Source organism: Lagenorhynchus albirostris, chromosome 2 (genome assembly GCF_949774975.1).
Source record: "Lagenorhynchus albirostris chromosome 2, mLagAlb1.1, whole genome shotgun sequence".
Classification (NCBI taxonomy): domain Eukaryota; kingdom Metazoa; phylum Chordata; class Mammalia; order Artiodactyla; family Delphinidae; genus Lagenorhynchus; species Lagenorhynchus albirostris.
Genome location: NC_083096.1, coordinates 131,588,178 through 131,608,284, shown reverse-complemented (window position 1 = coordinate 131,608,284; position 20,107 = coordinate 131,588,178). Strand labels below are relative to the sequence as shown.

The 20,107-nt window shown below is 41.7% G+C and overlaps 1 protein-coding gene across 1 annotated transcript in view; it reads left to right on the top strand.

Moving 5' to 3' along the window:
* The window catches only part of ROR1 (receptor tyrosine kinase like orphan receptor 1), a 171,094-nt gene that overhangs the window by 1,998 nt on the left and 148,989 nt on the right, over positions 1-20,107 (top strand). The window lies entirely within an intron of this gene.

Below are 20,107 nucleotides of genomic sequence, written 5' to 3'. Positions count from 1 at the left end.
TCTCCATTCTCTCCCCTCTACAGAGCAACAAATTACTTCTCCTTTAAGTCTGAGCATATAGTCTATATTAGCCACAGTCTTATCTAATCCCTCAGCAGGAAGTGGCCTTTCTGTATTTGGAACCCCCATAGTCTTTTTCTCTGTTCTTAGCATTTTCTATGTTATATCATGGTGATTTACATACTTGTCTATCTCGCCCTTAAACCTGGAAGTTCCTTGTAGGTAGGATATCTATTTTGTTCTTTTTTTTTTTTTTTCCTGTCTCTATTAAAAAATCTAGTAGAGACTCTCATTCATGGGAAATCCTCAATAAATATGTATGGAATGACAGGTGAGTCACACTGTAGTCATATAGATGGATGGGCCACATCCATATATATATATACACAGATACCTTCAACAATCTTACTGAGTTTCTACTTTAGTTCAGGCATGATTTTAGGTTCTGGGATTATAGTGATAAAAGGAGCTCAAAAATCATTGTCAAAAATTGCCTTTTATGATCCGCTGTCTTTTGTCTGCTCGTGTATTCACTGGGAGTTAGATTTCCTCTCAGAGGAATGAGAATGTTACTTTATAAAACAGGAATGGGAAGATTTACTTTGTTGGGTTATGCTCTTTAGGCATTTTAGGGTGGCGGGATGAGGTGAGATGTCTTTTCACCTTAAATCAAAGGACATTTAGGATCATTTGTTATCATCAAATTTGATCTGGACATTCTTTTTCTAATTAAGGATTAAAACAGGGACTGCACGTTATGCCTCTGCATCTCCAGCACCAAGCACAATGCTGCGGAGGCAGTAGTTTCTCAACAGATATTCGTGGATTTTTTTTTTTAACGGAAAAGAAGAAATAAAGCATACTAAATGTTAAAGCAGTGCCTACTCTGTGCCATGCAGTGTGCCAGGGGCTTTCAAGTATGTGAACTTACTTGGCAAGCTCCTTATAGCACCAACAGAAAAAAATATATCATTGCACACTACCTGTTACTGATCAAGTTCCAGTTACGGCTCTAGAAGGACATCAGTATGTGCTGAAAAGGCAGCAGAGCCACCAGTCAACTACCTCGCCTGCCAGACTTTGAATTTCTAGCAGACCAGCACTGTAATTAGCAGCTGTTGCCCTTCAAGAAAGTAGTGTCAAGTAGTAGAACCTACTGGCCAAAGGGTGGAACCTACTGGCCAAAGGGTGGAACTAAGGCAGTCCCCAAACTCCTTTGAATGTTTAGCATGGCCTTCCAGAGAGCATGGATGGCTTTCCAGGGGTTCTTGGTGTCTTCTTTCTCTAGAAGGTAATTAGTATGTGGTCTTTACTTCCCAATTAGAATGAAAGCGAAAGCTGATTGATTCATTTATTCACTCATTTTGATCAATTCTTTATTGCTTCCGACTCTGATCTGGGCACAGTCTGAAGACTCAGGATCAAAAGATGAATCAGGGACTTCCCTGGTGGCGCAGTGGTAATCCACCTGTCAATGCAGGGGACACGGGTTCAAGCCCTGGTCCGGGAAGATCCCACATGCCGCAGAGCAACTAAGCCCATAAGCTACAACTACTGAGCCCACATGCCACAACTGTTGAAGCCCACACGCCTAGAGCCCATGCTCCGCAACAAGAAAAGCCACCACAACGAGAAGCCCACGCACCGCAACCAAGCGTAACCCCTGCTCGCCGCAACTAGAGAGAAAGCCCGCGTGCAGTAATGAAGACCCAACGCAGCCAAGAAAACAAAACAAAAAAAGATGAGTCAGACCAGGGTCTCTGTCCTCCTTGAACTCAGAACCAAGAGAGAAGGACTGATATCTAAAGGCATAAGAAAAACTTTCTGGTCAGATTGAGTTGTCAAGGGACATTCCTCCCAATCACAGAGAGATGCTAGTGTAAATACACAAGGGAAAAAAAAATCCATCACCAGTCTGGTATGCAGAAAGGAGAAATCTCCAGGTGCCCGAATTGAAGAACAAGCAGTGTTCAGTGGGAAGGAATGAAACAAAAGGTCCTATGAAAACATGGGAAGTATGTATGGTTCTTAGGGGCTGGAGTTTCAGAATCCTATAGGGATGAGAGCTGAGGCCATAGGAAACAAACTCCTTTCCAAGGCTGTCAATGAGGAATGACAGACCTGAGCATGAAATAAGGAAAATTCTGCCAAGGATCTGGTATGGAAGTCTATCAACCACCCTGGGCCACTGGGATCACCCACAAGAAATCAAAACCCCAACCTGTGTTCTCCATGGGTATGGGGTTGGTATACTTCTCTTATAGTGCACAAGCCACAAACCAAGAAGATAATGTAAAAACTTGGTCTGGAATTGATTAAACTATGAGATCCTGACAGGGGACAGCCTAAAGCCAAAAATCATCGTCAAAAAACGTCTCAACAGCCCAGCATGTATGGGTCTCCCACCAAAAACAAAATTTAAAAACTCAAAACCACGAAACAACAGAACTCCTGATGTTAAGTAATTTTAAATATTGTAGTGTGTTCAAGAGAGGGAAAAAAAGCCACCATTAGTGAGAGTCAGACAAAACACATGGAGAAGTTCATATCTTAGGAACTAAAAGCAATAGACCAATTTGAGAGAGTAGATATGTTTAAAATGTTTCCTGGTGAAAGAGGAAATAGAAACCATAGGCCAAGTACAGGATAATATGACCAAAAAGTAGACATTTTACAAGAACTAAATAGAAATTCTATAATTGAAAAATAGAATTATAGAAATTAAAAATTCATCAAGTGGGTTAAACGGTGGCTGCACTCAGCTGAAGAGAGAAATGGCGAACTAGAAGACAGATTGAAGATAATATGGTAGTTCAGAGAATGGACCCTGGAGCCAAGGTGACTAAGTTTGAATCCTGACTCTGCTACCTGCATGCTGTGTGACTTTGGGCAAGCCACTCCACCTCTCAGTGCTTTGGTCTTCTCATTTGTAAGATGAGATAATAACAGTACCTACCTCACATGGTGGTTGTGAAAATTGATCTGGCTAACGAATCTGATAAACTAATTAGTTAAGAAGTAACAGCTGTTTTTGGTTAATACAGTTATTACTTTGGGCTTGGTAGTTAAAAAAAAAAATCATTGGTATTTTGGCAGGCTTGTAAGGAAAGCGTATATTAGGGTTGGAGTGAATGTTTCAGATCCTGTTAAATCAGCCCATGTCAGCAGCCACCCACTCTGGCCTCCCCCACATGGCTGTTCACCCACACCAGCACCTTATTTAGTTTGGTAAACAAGGTTCTCTATGGTCTTACCCTTGCCAGGTCCTCTCACCTCACCCCTACACTCCATACTTTGTACTCTTTGTTTCAACAACCTGCCTCTCTAATTCCCTAAGTATATCCTTCTATACTTCCAGTCTCTCTGCCTTTGTTCATACAGTTCCTTTTGATTGTATTGTCCTTAACCTTATTCTTCACTTGGCTGACTCCTTTATTTAAGCATCACCTTAACCATTGCCTCACCCCCTTCTCCCCGCAGTGCTTCTAATGGGCATAGTGCTGAATAAGACCACCAGGGTTCCTGTTTTGGTGGACCTTGCATTCTAGAGGGAGAGGCAGATAATTACGAATCCTTTCATCAACCCCATTGACCATGCCATCCACAGTGCCCCGAAACATTTAATATGTGGGGTACCATATGACCCCATGTCTGTCTTGCTCAGAATCCTTACCAGACTGTATTGACATCATCGATTCTGTGCCCGTCTCTTTAAAGTCAGGTCTCTCTTATCCATTGGCAGCTCTTATTGCCCAACCGAGTGCCTGGTGTGTAGTGGAAAACGTGTTAAATGGTAGGGGTTCCAATGCCATCTGTGCCAACTAGTGTGAATTCCTGCTAGGTGTGAGGCACCTGCTGAGCATGTGAAGGCATCATTTGAATTCACACCACCGTGGGCAGCAGAACAGATAGGCAGCTGAGGCTCATGAGGGTTAAAGGAAGGGCATAGCTGGTGAGTGGCGGTGCCAGGATTCCCACCAAGGCCTCCACACCAAGTCCAGGGATCCATGTCCAACATGGCAGTTGACTGCACTGTCTCCCCTGCATTCACATCCCTCCTCCGGTGGGACCATTTCCCTCACATGGAGAAACAGTAAAATAAAAGTCCGTCACTTGGTATCCTTTAATGCCTTTCTCTTCACCGACCTGCTCTGTTCCACCCATCAATCCCATTCTGGCTCCCCAGCCTCACGCTGGTCCTGGTTTTCTGGTAAATGAGTCCAGTCAGTGGCATTAAACAGTTACCTGTTTATCCTTTCCAACAGGAAATGAAATTTAAAAGAGACAAGGCCACCCGGGAAGAGCCGTTGAAAGCTACTATTGACAGGGCATGGGGGTAATTTCTGAAACAAATGCTTCAGAAGCAAGAGCCTCCTAAAATAAATCGATCTACAGGGGCCCAACCTCAGCTTCCCTGTGGAGGTTTCGGGGTGGGGCATGATGAGGGCCTCTTTCCCCCTCTTCCATTTTCAGTCACATGAGGTCTCAGAGGTTCTCTATAGAAAGCCAAATGTTTCTTTTGGAGAAAGCACTGGAAATTGCACCCGTAGGTAGCAGAAAGGGAGGGAGCCTACAACTTAAAAAAATACTGAGGCCTCATTCCAACTGCAAACAGTTCTCTGTGCTGACAGGCTAGATTTGGGGGTATTTTCGTCCTGCTCTGCTTTTCTAGGAGCTGGCTTTCTCTACCAGCTCAGAGCTTTACACATGGTAGGGAAGCGTGTAGCAAGGTTCTTATGAGCATAAACTCTGGAGTTATTATGACTCTGAGCTTCCTTTCGCTCACCTGTGGAGCAGAGGCCTTCATCTCTATCACTAAGATTGTTTCCCTGGCCAACAAACACATCTGTGGGTTGCATTTGTGCTGTGCCCTAGGACAGCTGCTTGCGTGGTCGCAATAGACAGATATGTGCTGGCCTCTACCCCTTAGCTCACCATCAAGGGTTGTGACCAGGTTTTCTAGTTCAGGAGTGGTTGCTTCCTCTTGTCCCCCCTCTCTGTTACTTGATTTGTCTTTGGTACATAAAGAGGCTATTTAAATAGCATTGACTGGTCTATACCTTGGAGCTTGGGTCACAGCTAGTCCTCATGGGACAGCTGGGTCCTTTCTTTGTACTCCTAATAGTATGTATCAGGAGCAGGGACAGTGGGTGTAGGGGTAAGAGGGGGATGGACTAGATCAGGAGACTTGGTACTTGGCAAGCTAAAGAGTAGTCCTCCTGGGACTGGGAGCTGGTTGGAGGAATTTCTGGGGGAATTGCTGGGGGTAGTTTTGTGGTGTTTGAAGTAGCTCAAGTTCAGCAGCCTTTGGCCTTCTGCAATGTCTTCTTAATATTGATAGCATCATTTTCTTTAAAGGACTGAAATCATACTGCCACTATTAATCGCAAAGGCACTTGGAGCCTCTGTAACCTTATATGGAAAATGGGGGAAGTGGTATCACTCCAAAGCATAAAATAGAGTCTAAAGTCCCACCACAGTCTCTAGAACAGATAGTTGCTCATTTCAGGTAATTCTCTTCCCCCCAGCCCTTCTTATTCCCAAGGGGAGGGTAGTATGGTCCAGTGAATGAGCACTTGACAAAGAACCTAGATTCTAGTCCCAGCTCAAGTGCACAACCAGGTCAGTGACCTGTCATTTAAGCTCTGGGCCTCAGTGTTCTCATCTGTAAAAAGGGAGTTATCGATTCTTGTTCTGTGAGGCTTCAGTGCTGCAGGTCCATTATGGTAGCCACCTGTAGCTGTTGAGTACTTAAAATGTGGCCAGTCCAAAATGAGATTAGAGTGACTGTAAAACCCAAACCAGATTTCAATGGCTTATTCCATTGAAAAAGGACTTAAAATATCTTATTAGTAATTTTTATATTGATTATATGTTAAAAGATAATTTTTCATATATTGAATTAAGTGAAATATATTATTAAAATTAATTTTACTTGATCCTTTTAACGTGGCTACTAAACAATTAAAAATTACACATGTCACTTGCATTATAATTGTATTCAAAGGTACTTCTCTAATGAAACAACAGCTAGAACTTCAGGTAAACCTAACCTGTGTTTCCTACTTGCAACATGAGGCCATGTTCTCATATCTATGCGAGGTTTAACATTCTAGGAACTGCTTTTTATTAAAAGAAATTTTTTGAAAACTGATTTTTTGTGTGTGTGTGATGCTTAAACATATATCAAGTACTTGATGTGTAAGGGATAAGCATTATTGATTCTAAGCTGATCATTAACTCTCAGAGAAAGGCAATATCTCAAGTAATCTCCCTCCTTTGGAGAAAAACTTTGTAGGTTAGAAGTCCAAAGCACAGAAGGTTTATACTTCGATAATGGTTACATAAATGACAGCAATGGGACCCCAGAACAAGTCAGGAAACCCCAGCTTCAGGGCAGTAGTTGGGTATATTCAAACAGGGCCCTGATGATCCAGTGTTGCCTCTGTCTCTCAGACTTCACCTTGCACTATTCTTTCCTGCTGGCTATGCTCCACCAGCCACACTGGCTTCCTTTATGTTCCTCTAGCAAGCCAAGTGCTTTCCTGACCAAGGGCACTACCCAGAATCCCCTTCTCTTGCTTTTCCCCTCCTTCAGATCTTGATGTAATGGTCATCTCCTCAGAGAAGCTCTTCCTGATCATCCAAAGTTAGTTTCCTTTTCCTTTATAGTGATTTTAAAAAGAAAGAAAAAAATCTGGTCTAGGCCTGGACGCAGTGAGAAAAATCCCTTCTTGATAAGAAAGCGGGGAAGCTTCTTGCCAGCTCTGCTGTGTCCACTTTATCCCTCACTAACTCACAACAAGTTTTCAGTCCCTTTGCCTGGAACCCAGCGTGGAAGCACGTGACATGGAAATCATTTTCTCTTCAACCAAGCTGCTCTCTCCAGCACTCTTGTTAATCCTCTTTACCTGACAAGTCCATTCACTTTAGGGAAGGGAACCGCCAAGATGAGAACTACGCAATTTTGTCATAAAATGGAGGGGAAACGAACCTTCATGGTCAATCTTGATCCTTCAGAGCCTGCTCCAAGGGGAGGAGTTGGCCATTGGGCACCACCACTGGGGCAGCGAGGGTCAGCCTCCCCACTCAGTACTCCATCCAGCCCATCATTCCAGCTCTAGCTCCAGCTCTTGGTACCACCAGTCCCTCCCAGCAGCCCTCCCTCCCCTCCCCTGTGTGCTGCTGTCAGTGGGGCCTTCAGCGTAGAGGCCTGGGGCCCGAGGGTGTTCTGCAAATGGCCAAGCTTAGCTGAGTGGGGAGCACAGAGCTCCCCCTTCCCGGCAAGCACCACCCAGTTGAGACAGAGGGGCAATCGAACAAGCTTGGAAATGTTTACGCTCCTGTTTTTACCATTTAGAATCAGGATAGAGATTTATCTACCTCCCATCATGGGTCTCAGATTCCTTACTCCCTTGGTACCATCTTCACTAATTCCTGGCAAGACAAGGCACAATCTTGGACTCATAAATAATCAGGAAGCAGCAGAAAGGGCATTTCTCGATGCTCCCAGGCAAGCTTTGTCCTTGCCTGGTATCTTAGTTTCGATTTAAACCTACCTGCCGAGAGAACCTCCCTGAGTACCCACTTCAGAAATGGCTTTGGAGTTTGGCCTCAAGGTGCTTCTAGAAACTTGTGGACTGAAGTCCTCTCACAGGGATTATAGGAGGTCTTTGTAGTCCTGGGCCTATGGCTCTGGTCAACCCTTGCTCAAAGACTCACAGGGACTTTTGGACCTAGAGGCCTCTTGACAAGGGAGGGAGAAGAGATTATACTAAGTGCCCTCTGGCTCCTGCCTTAGCGTCCACCACTCTGCCCCCTCCACTCTTGCTTGCTGTGCACGAGAACCAGCTGCTCATTGTTCCCCATCCTATTTCAGGCCGCTCTGCAAACGCTGCTGTTTGCTATGATGAGAGTACCCTCCCCACCCTTTTGTCATCCTTAAAGGCCCTGTACAGACTGATCACTTGGAGGAAACCTTTCCTGACCCCACCTGCCCCTATAGGAAATCACATCTTACTCTGTGGAGGAAGTGGTTCTGCCCACCACACTGCTAGGGGATGCTGATTTCTGTGTATATTTTCTTTCTCTCTCCCCTTCTTCTTCTCTCTTGCAAGAAATATGCATTAAGCATCTTCTTCATGTCAAGCAAAGCCCTCACGGCTCACCCACTCTAGCAGGAGGGTCAACCTGGAAGGGCACTGTGGAGAGTGCTTTGAGAGCCACGAGAACAGCTTGCCAGGCTGAGAACGTCTTGAGATCAGGAATTAGGTCTTTTTTCTGCATCCCTGTAGCTCTAGTAACATGTATTTGAATAAATAAATAAATGAGTGAGTGGTAAAAATCAGAACATCAGAGTTGAAAGGTACTTTAGAGTCACAGTCCTCTAACACTGCTGGTCTCAGAATCACCTGAAGAGACCCAGGCTCGTTGAAGCAGACTAGACTCTAAGCCTCTGTATTTTTACTGACTTCCCAGATGATTCTGATTCTCACCAAAGTTTGAGACCCACTGATAGAGCAGTAGGTCTTAACCTCAGCTGTGATTGGAATCACCTGTGGAGTTTTAAAAATTACTAATGCCTGGGTCTATTCCCCATTCCGCGCCCCCCCCCCCGCCATTCTCATTTCACTGTTCTTCTGTACAATCTGGGATTTGAGGGCTTTAAAAGCTCTCCAGGTGATTCTAATGTGCAGCAAAGTTTGAGAGCCACTATTACAGAGTTCTAGGCTAATCTACCCTCTAGTCTTACCATGGTGTTCTAACAAGTGATTTATCCCGGTACAGATGGTTGGAACTTTCTCCATTTCTGTCCTTAATTTTCTGAGGTAATATAGAAAAAAGAACGGGGGTTGGAGTCCTTGGTTTATATTTGAGCGCTGTGGCTAACTCCGGTTCTCAAAAATTGAGCTTTACTTTTTTGGGTTTTTTTTTTTTGTTTTTTTTTTCATCTGCCAGGGTTGTCATGAATATGAATGTAATGACATAGGTAAGAGGGCTGAGCTAGGTCCCATTCTGAAAATGTCTGAACGAGTTGGTGTAACTCCATCACTTTTTTTATGCGGCCATGAGGAGTAATACTTTCCTGCCTTATGAAGTGATATCAGCTATTACCAGTTGCCAACTATTGAGAGTTTTTTAATGTGCCATGAACACATAAAGTGATTTACATGCGTTGTTGTATTTAATCCTCATAGCAATTCTAAGAGATAGTACATCTATTTTATGGATGAAAAGACCAAGCCTTAGACAAATGTAATGGGCTGTCCGTGTCCTAATCCCCAGATCCTGTGAACTTTATCTTATTTAGAAAAAGGGTGTTTGCACGTGTAATTAAATGACGGTAAGGATCTTGAGATGAGATCACCCTACATATCCGGGTGGACCCTAACTGTCTACAGGTATCCTTAGAAGATAGTGGCAGAGGGAGATTTCATACAGACCCACAGAGGAGCCAGTGATGTGAAGATGGAGACAGAGATGGGAGTGATGGAGCCACAAGCCCAGCAATGCCAGGGCAGCCCCCAGAAAGTGGAAGAGGCAGGGAATGGATTCTTGCCTAGAGTCCCCAGAGGGAGCAGGGTTCTGCCTGCTCTTGGACTGTAGCCTCCAGAATTGGGTCAAAATAAATTTCTGTTGTTTTAAGCCACCGTGTTTGTAGTAATTTGCTACAGCAACACCAGGAAACTAATAAAAGCAGTTTCAACAATTTGCCCAAAGTCACGAAGCTGTGAAACCAGAATTCAAACACATGTCCTTACCCAATATAGTCTATTGCCTCCAAACGGAATTGAAATTCGTAATAACGTATCTCAGATTCATTTACTCAACAAATGTATATTGCATCCTACCGTGGACAAGGCCTCTTCTAGGATCTGAAGATGTAATAGTGAACAAAACAGAAACAGTCCTGCCTTCAGATACCCTAAATTCAGTGGAAGAGAGAGACTTTAACAATTAATTTTACACAGGCACATATACTAAAAATCATTTAATTGCAGCAGTGATAGGTGCTTTAAAGGAGAAGTATGACAACATAGCTGTATAAAAACAGACAGTTACCCTAGAACAACAGGTTCTCACACCCTCCCTCACTAGGCCCAGCTAATAGCCACCTGAAGTAGGGGTCAGCACTGCAGTTTTTTCTGGCCAGTTTCTTGGGAGGTTACATGTCTACAACTCCATTTGAGCCCTCCTGCACTTTAGGAGAAGTCAGTCTAGAAACAGGGCAAATCCCTTGCTTGGGATAAGGACCCACAATAGGAGGAGGGCAATAAGGCCTTCAGCAGGCAGTGAGCTCTGCAACCTATTACGAACATCATTCTGAGGCAGTGGCGTGTGGGGAAACTGCTCTTAGACAAGGTTGGAAATTTGTGCATTCCTGTGCCAGGCAAGATTTCCTGTAGAGCCCTGAGAAGCTCACTAATCATCTCCTTAGTTCCAAACGATATTACTTCAGGGCAGTTCCTGTCAGGGCCCCATGCTTAAATATCTCTTTGCTTGGGTTTATTCCATCAAATGCTTCATTTGCTTTGAAAAACTGCTCTGACCCTTAGCTGGGTCCAGCCGCTTAGGAAGTTCAACTCACCACATGCCTCAGAGGGCTCCTAGCTTTGACCCCAGTTGCTGCAACTAAGACTAACTTATTTTCTGCAAATGGTTTCATTTTGGGGGCCCTAAGTCAGTCCTGATCCACTCCAGTCATTGGAATATGGTTGTGTAGAATTCCAGCTGACTCGCAAGAATTCTCTCTATCCATGGCCTTTACTTGTCTTCTGAACTCAGAAAGCTGTGTTTTCCTGGAGATCCTTCCCAGGTCTCTAATCCTTTTCCCATCACCTATATACACTTATTCATTCAACAGGTTCTTATAGAGTGCCAACTGTGCACCAGGCACTGTGCTAAAGACGGAGTGGTGAAAACACGAAGCTCCTCTCTCACGAGCCTCACTTCCTGGTGGTATTAGCAAATCCCTGTGTGGGAAGTACTATTCCGGCTAATCCTTCCTGGATGCCTGTTCTGTTCTAGGCATTGTATGAGACATTTTGCTCACAATGCCATCCCATTTAATGTACCATCAAAACCCTGTGAGGTAGGTACTATTATGCCCATTTTCCAGCCATGAAAACAAGCTGAGAGACGTAAAGTGACTCAGCTAGTAAATGGCAGAACTAGGATTCAGATCCGGATTTTTCTGACTACAAAGTCCATATTCTCAAAGTCCATATTCACTGCCTGCTGAAGGCCTTATTGCAAAGTCCATATTCTCAAAGTCCATATTCACTGCCTGCTGAAGGCCTTATGGCCTAGTTCTAAACTAATAATCCATGTTTATCGGGAGGAAAGAAAAAATTGGGTTATAAGTTTATAGACTATCCTTTCTGGCGGAGGAGATTTTTAATTACCCTTAGGCGATTTTTCTTATTGGTGTTTTTCCTTTAATTTCCACATTTTCTTCAATAAGTATCCTGTACTCTTGTAGTTAGATATAAGTAAAATATGTAAGAAAATAAGGAAACTCATGTATACCCCCAAAGAATTGAAAACAGGTACTCAAACAAATATTTATATGTACTTGCATGTTCTTTTTTTTTTATTTATTTTTGGCTGTGTTGGGTCTTCGTTTCTGTGCTAGGGCTTTCTCTAGTTGCGGCAAGCGGGGGTCACTCTTCATCGCGGCGCGCGGGCCTCTCACTGTCGCGGCCTCTCTTGTTGCGGAGCACAAGCTCCAGACGCGCAGGCTCAGTAGTTGTGGCTCACGGGCCCAGTTGCTCCGTGGCATGTGGGATCTTCCCAGATCAGGGCTCCGTGTCCCCTGCATTGGCATGCAGATTCTCAACCACTGTGCCACCAGGGAAGCCCTACTTGCATGTTCTTAGTAGCAGTATTTATGATAGCCAGAAGGTGGAAACAGCCCAAATGTCCATTAGTGGATGACTACACTGACATATTGTGGGGTACACATACAGTGGAATATTATTCAGCCATAAGAAGGAATGGAATACTGATACATGCGACAAAGTGGATGACCCTCGAAAATGTTATACTAAGTGAAAGAAGTCAGATACAAAAAGTTCCATGTTGCATTCATGTAAAAAATTCCAGAATAGTTCAGTGCCTAGAGATAGAAAGCGAATAGATGATTGCCAGGGGCTGGCATGAGGGGGAATAAGGAGCAACTGCTTAGTGAGTCTGGGGTTCTCTTTGGGATGGGGTGCACATTTTGAAACTAGATAGAAGTGGTGGTTGTGTAACATTGTGAATGTACTAAATGACACTGAATTTTGTAATTCACTTTAAAATGGTTCATTTCACATTATGTGAATTTTACCTAAATAAAAGTAAGAAGACTCAAAATAAATAAAATAGGCACATTGATAAGCTTTTATCCCGCTACTCTTCTTTACTGCTAGTGATGTGAGGACTATAAAAATGGATTTGACATCTCCACGCCAGGACTATTTTTACTTAGTGCCTCAGCCCCTAACCCAAGTATGAGCCCTGGCCTGGCCACTAACTAAAATAACCTTGGGCCGGTCACTTAATGTCTTAGAACTTCAGTGCTCTCAGCTGTCACACAGAATTAATAATGTCCACTGAGGTCATTATCAGATCCTAATATGATAATGTGGTGCTCTGTAAACTATAAAGTGACTTGCATATATTTTTCCAGTCTTTATTTTTATATCAAGAACCACTAAGTAATCAGAAGTCATCTCCAGCTGCTTACCAAGTGTGTGTGTTAAAAGAACCATTAAAAGTAAGTGGTGAAATCTTGATAATGTGTGTATTCAAAGACCATGCTTTTTGTTGTTGCTGACGTTTTTTTTATTTGCGGGTGTTTTGTTTTTGCCTTTATGACAAAGTCTATTCCGATAACAAAGGATGTTTGGGCTGGGGATGGGGAGGAGAATAGGTTGGGATAATGAGATACATGGACCCCAGTGTTCATAGCAGCACTATTTACAATCACCAAGACATGGAAGCAACCTAAACGTCCACCAACAGAGGATGTGGTACATATATACCATGGAATATTACTCAGCCATAAAAAAGAATGAAATAATGCCATTTACAGCAACAAGGATGGACCTAGAGATTATCATACTAAGTGAAGTAAGTCAGAGAAAGGCAAATATATGATATCACTTATATGTGGAATCTAAAAAACTGATACAAACGAACTTACGTACAAAGCAGAAACAGATTCACAGACATAGAAAACAAATTTATGGTTACCAAAGGGGAAAGGGGTGGGGGAGATATAAATTAGGAGTTTGGGATTAACATATACATACTGCTATGTATAAAATAGATAATGAACAAGGACCTACTGTATATCACAAGGCACTATACTCAATACTTTGTAATAGCCTATAAGGGAAAAGAATCTGAAAAAGAATGTGTGTGTGTGTGTGTGTGTGTGTGTAACTGAATCACTTTGCTCTACACCTGAAACTAACTCAACATTGTAAATCAACTATACTTCAATTTAAAGAAATCCATCTGCATGTTTACAGTCCCTAGCAACAGTGTAGGAGAAGGCGCCATTCTACTTATTTTCACTAGTACTAAGTATTATCATTTTCTTAGTCATTGTCAATTTTAAAAGCAAAAATGGTATGTCATTTTTATTTTAACTTTCATTTCTTTGATAACTAAGTAAGGCTGAATTTTTTTCTATGTTCAGTGGCCATTTTTTTCTCTGATGAATATTCATTCCTTATTCTCATTCAATTAGTGTATATATCTTTTTTTACTGCTTTGAAATCCGCATTTTTAAAACTAGCTTAGCTTTTAACTTTGCTTATGGAATGTGTATGTTTTCATATAGATAACTTTTAATTTTACGAAATCAAATCTATCAATCATTTTCTTTTATGATTTTGTACTTTGGTGTCATGGTTAGGAAAGCCTTCCCTTCCCCAGGATGATAGAAGCACTTATATTTTCTTGAAGATATTATTAAGTAAAGACTTCCTTTTCAAAATCTGGATCAAGTTGAGCAGTATTTCCAGCCCTAGAGAGGGCAGCAAATTAATCTGATGCCAGAGTCAGCTATATCTCCACAACCTATACGCAGAGTATCTCCCAGATGAATGACCCTTAGAAGGTAATATAATCCAACCTTCTAGCTGATTCGTGACTCTCTCCTTCTAAAAGCCTCATATGTCATTCTACACTAACCTTTTATATGAACGGTTTCTCTCTGATTAGAAAGCTTTTACATGAACACTTTCTTTAGTGACATTATAGAAGTCTACCCTACTCTTCCTTTTGAGAATCCTAAGGTTAGGATGGTCTTTCTTATGCTGAGCCAATTGGTCTTTGTTTTCACTCTTTCTGCCATGTCTACTCCTTCTCAGAAAGTGGATGAAAGCTGTTCTTGGGACTTCGTAGTCATATTGGCCTGGTTCCTGCCCTGGTGTTCAGGAGCTGTATGGTCTTCAGTAAATTACTTAACCTCTTTGAGCCCCAGTTTCATCATCTATAAAATGAGGATTCAAAAATTCGTATTATTACACATTCTAACTTTGAGACAGAGTTAAATGCTGGAGCACTTAACAAGCTTAGCAGCTGTGTACCGTCATTTCAGACTTGATTATGACTCAAGGTTTTCTTTAGTTCTAAGCTTCTAAGATGTGTATGCAGTGTTTGAAGCAGTGTTTTATAGCCTATGATTAATAAAGAAAGCCAAAATACATCTCCAGGTAAATTTGTAAGTACATTGAAAAGAGGCAAGAGTCAGAATCAATGTCATAATATATTAATGCCAGTAATCTGTTATGAAACTTATTGTTACATAGATGTCTTCATTACTTTCAGTATTGCTTTGAACTTTGGAATAAAATGACAGATAGCCTCTGGGAGTCTTTTCTGTTCTTAGATAGAGGACCTGGCATATGGACACCTGGACCTCATGAGATGATCTTAAGGATTAGGGGAGTTCATACATGACTGTGGTAGTACATTATCATTATCATATTATTGACCACAGAATCTTCCCTTTCTTGGGATAAACAGTTACCATTCTTTTCATTATTTTTCCTCCTAACTTGTTTTCTAGATCCTTCCCCCATAAGAGGTAGCCTTCTGGAGTGAGCACACAATACTCCAGGTAGACCTGGACCACATAAGATGCAGCAGGACCATCTCCTGCTTCTTTTGCATTTTTATTCTTGCAACCAAAATTCTAAGTCTCTGGGTAGCATCATCTTGTTGTTAACTTTTGAAAAACTTGCAGTTAGCTAAATCTCCTATGAGTTTCTCATAATTTTTGCCATTTACCTGCATCTCTCCTTTCTCGTACTTGTATGGTCAGTATTTTACATCCCAGTACTTGCTATAAGCTATTCCTATTATATTTCAACATGTTTAATTTATCATATTATTTGATGCTATCACTTAGCATACTTAAAACCTTCCAACTTTGTATCTTATTAATTTGGTCCTCATCTAAGACATTGATATGACTGTTGGCTGGGAAAGGATATAGACAGAGTCCCCATTATGATTATATCTTGTCTTGTTGCCAGTATAGAGAACCATCTCTCTTACAAGTGTATATAATTCAGGTCTTGTTTTTGAGAGTCTACAGACTTATTTTAGCATCTTTCTGTTTCTCTGAACTTTTTAAAGTCAGCATTCCTATTTTGTCCCATTAATGCCTTTCAAAAGCATTTGTTGAACTATGTACCAGACACTGTGGCAAGTAGTATGTGCCTGTCTTCAAGATGCTCACAGTCTCATGGGGAAAACAGACTGAAAGGAGAGGGTGTATAATAGAAGAAATGGGGGAGTTGTAGATAAAGATTTATGGAGGCGGTGACATTTGAGCTGGGTATTACACAATATATAGAAGTTTGCATAGCAGAAAGTAGATCAAGGACACATCTGGCCGTGCCCCAAATCCCCTTTCCTTAGACCACATGAATGCCAAAATTGCATGTTCATTTTCTCTCATGGTTCCTGCTGTTCTTCTGCAAACAGTATTTCCTTGTTCAGAATTAGATTTCTATTACTGGCATTCTAGGAGATGCAACTGCTCTCCAGGATTGCTAAGAATAGAGAATATGTACCATCTTTTAGCTGGTGGATACTTTTAAGAAGTATTCAGATCATTGAACATCCTATATCTCTCTAATGTCTTACCTCAGTACCAGTGTTGTGATCAGCAATTATTACAATAATGTAATGATAATTGCTAACATTTATAAAGTACCTGCCATATGCCAGGCATGTTCAGTGGTACTTACATATATTATCTCTTTCTGCCTTTAACAAAGAAGAGTTTTAAGCTCAGAGAGGTTGAGTAACTAGCCTAAGGTCACACAACTAATAAAGCAGCAAAACTGAGACTTGAACATTGGTCTCTCTGTCTCCAAAGCCTGACCATTTACATTTCCTCATTCTGGTCATTTGGTCAATATACCCATCCACTCTCCCCTTAGGTCTTTACTCATTGATTTTTCTCCTCATTAGCTGCCCTTTGTTTAAGTCTACTATAGGGCTGCTATAACAAATTCCATAGACTGTGTGCTTGAACAAAAGAAAGTCATTTCCTCACAGTTCTAGAGGCTGGAAAGTCTAAGAGCAAGGTCCGAGAGGGATCAGCTCCCGGTGACAGTGCTCCTCTTGGTTTGCAGATGGTAGCCTTCTCACCCTGCCATCAAATGTCAGAGAGAGGGAAAGAGAATGAGAGAGAGGGAGAGGGAGAAGGAGGGAGACAGAGGACAGAGGTTCCTCTTCTTATAAGTTCGCCAGTCCTTTTTGATGAAGGCCCCATCCTTAAGACTTCATTTAACCTTAATTACTTCCTAAAAGCCCTATCTCTAAATACAGTCACACTGGGAGTTAAAGCTTCAACATATGAATTTTAGGAGGACCCAAGTCATTCCATAGCACCCTTCTTTAAACATTTTATACATTTTTAATTCTCCATGCTTTTGTTTATGCTATTCCCCAGCATAAGCTTTCTGCCTTTCAAAATCCTTCTAGTTTTTGAGTATCCAACTCAAATATCACTTCCCATGAAGGCTTCTCTGGTTTTCCCGTTAAATTTAGTTGCTTCTTCTTCTACACAATAATAGTAATACATTGATTTAGCCCCTGTTTTACCCAGATTATGTTATATATTCAGGCTCCTTAAAAGCAGTGACCCTGCCTTAATATGCTCCCAATTGACCTGACATGCTCCCAATTGACCTGCCCCTAATTCTATTGGTACTCCCTAAAGGTATGACTTACGTTATTCATCAGTTCTAAGGAATGGCAGAGACCATCAGGTAGGTTTAGGCTGGAGAAGAGAAGACTGCAGGAAGCCTCATGACTGTCTTCAGATGTTGGAGTGATGTCTTACAGTGGAGAGAGGAAATGGTTTTATGTTCCCTGAGAGGTTTGAATTGAGGCTACCAGGTGAAAGTTACAAAGAAACAGATTTCAGCCTAATACATGGAAGACCTTTTTAGTAATAAATGGAAAGGGGCAGAAAGCTAACATTAACTGATAACCAAGAGCTAAACTGTTGCTCTACACACATTATTCCTCCTCCCCCACAGCCTTATAAAATAGTTCCCTTCTTTTATACATGATAAAACCAAAGTTCCAATAGGCTAAAGTCCTAGTGTAATTTCATGTAATTAGTCTATCTCCTTTACCGATTCTTCATGAAGAATCGGTCTCCCTCCCACTAAAGGTATTGAAGCAGACTGTATGACCATTTTTTTCAGGAATGTTGTATCAGAAATGCTCTGGGGGAATTGATATAATTAATATTTCAGTTTTCTTCCATCTCTGAAATCCTATGACTCAGGAATTCTCAGTCTCTGACATTGGTTTAATGGGAATAGACCCATAAAATCTATCTTGTATCATACTTTTTTGGAAAAGATACATTATAAAACTCTTATTAAGATTATTACAAATTATCATTTCAGCATTGCATGTGTCATTGGTCCCATTAGTTCATATTTATGAAGCTGTTTGGAGGACACAGATTTGGAAATATCCATGCTAATAAAATTGACTTGATCCAAGCCATTAGTGGCTACAGTTTCAAACAAGGTCTGTTCTGTCGAGGAAAGAATGATACTGTACATAAGTTGTCACCTGACTCTAGAAGTCAGATGCATGAGGTACTTAGTTTTGCTCTCCTGATTACATTCCATGCTGAAGGTGGGTTCCTGTAGACTGAACCCCTCCATAGCCAGCTTCTGGGGCAGGCAGCCAATGTTCTGAAGCAGCTGCCACTTTTGCAGGGTGATTCATGTGTGAAAGTGCCTCCTCCATAAGAATTTGGGTCATCTTGTTCTTCCCAGAACCAGGCTCTTATCAGACCAGAAGTGTCTCCTCATACAAACACATCCAAGTTGGGAAGTTTACAAATGATAAGGATAGTCGTTCACTCCAAATATGTAGCTCTTTTGGTCTATGACATCTTATATTTGGCTACACTGTTTCTGTAGTCAACAATATTAGGTCTTAGAATCCTGGTGATGGTGTACATTTTGTTGTGACGTTAGAGATAATTTTTAAATGATCATATATCTCTATCTTCTCAATTCAGATGGTTTAACTCAGTGTTTCTCTTTCCTGTATGAAGTCATCGTCTTGAATTTGAGCAAAGGCTTTGCTCCTGTGTGTGTATGTGTATGTATGCATGTTTTAAATAATATTTTGGCATGTGCTATGAAAATCCTCTCTACTCTGTTTTTTTTCCCCAACCCCTCCATCTCACCCTGGTCAGAGGAGGAATGACAACACTGAATGAACTGCCAGGAACATCTAAAAGCAGTTCAATTTTTTGTTGTTGTTTATTTAGTTTTTCTTTGCCCCTGCTTTATTTTCCCAGGAAAAATATCACAGGTATCCTCCTCTTCTTCCACTTTATTATACAAAATATGGTGTTCCTTGATGGAGGTGGAGAGAGAGAATGATATTTTGTAGTAACTGGCAAGGCAAGAATGTCATCAAAACATTTAAATATGAGGTTTACACTACTTTGGAATCATTTAACCCAGTCAGCCTCAAGTTAAACAGATATGACTCAGAGAGGAGTATGATTCAATCAATATCAAACAGTACTTTTGTGGTGGAAGTGGGACCAGACCCCATTCCCTGGTCCTCATTGCGTAGCCTTAAAATATCATAGCTCCCAAGAAGTCTCCCAAAATTGCAGTTGAGACCAGACTGAGTCATCAGCCCCATCAGGCTTGAAGGATGCTATCTGGGCAGTGTGTCTTTGTTCCTAAATCACAGTTGGGTTGCAAATCTCAAGGATTTGGAACCCACAAAATGAAATCCTCAATTAACTGCCATTGTTCTCTGCATGCAACGTTTAAAGACAAAGATGGAAAAGGTAAGAAAATAGATAAGGGATTTATTGAAAAGGCAATATCTTGTTATGTCTCCACTTATATGAGGGACCTTGAGTAGTCAAATTGATAGCAACAGAAAGTAGAATGGGGGTTGCCAGAGACTGGGAGGAAGGGAGAATGGGGAACTGTCGTATAATGGGTACTAACTCTTAGTTGGGGAATATGAAAAAAGTTCTGTGGGTGGATGGGAGTGATGGCTGCACATACTATGAATGTACTTAATGTCACTGAAATGTACACTTAAAATGGTCAATTTTATGTTACATATATTTTACCACAATTAAAACAACAGCAACATCCTTGGTACAATCTAGAATCTTTTTTTTTTAATTTATTTTAATTTATTTTTGGCCGTGTTGGGCCTATGTTTCTGTGCGAGGGCTTTCTCTAGTTGCAGCAAGAGGGGGCCACTCTTCATCGCGGTGTGCGGCCCTTTCACTATCGCGGCCTCTCTTGTTGCGGAGCACAGGCTCCAGACGGGCAGGCTCAGTAGTTGTGGCTCATGGGCCTAGTTGCTCCACGGCATGTGGGATCTTCCCGGACCAGGGCTCGAACCCGTGTCCCCTGCATTGGCAGGCAGATTCTCAACCACTGCGCCACCAGGGAAGCCCCAATCTAGAATCTTTATACGCTGTGTGTATGCATCCCCAGAAACAGGCTATGGTGTCCTAAAGAACAGTAATAACAAATTTATACTATCTTTATTGGCCTTGCATTTTTTTGTTTTCAAA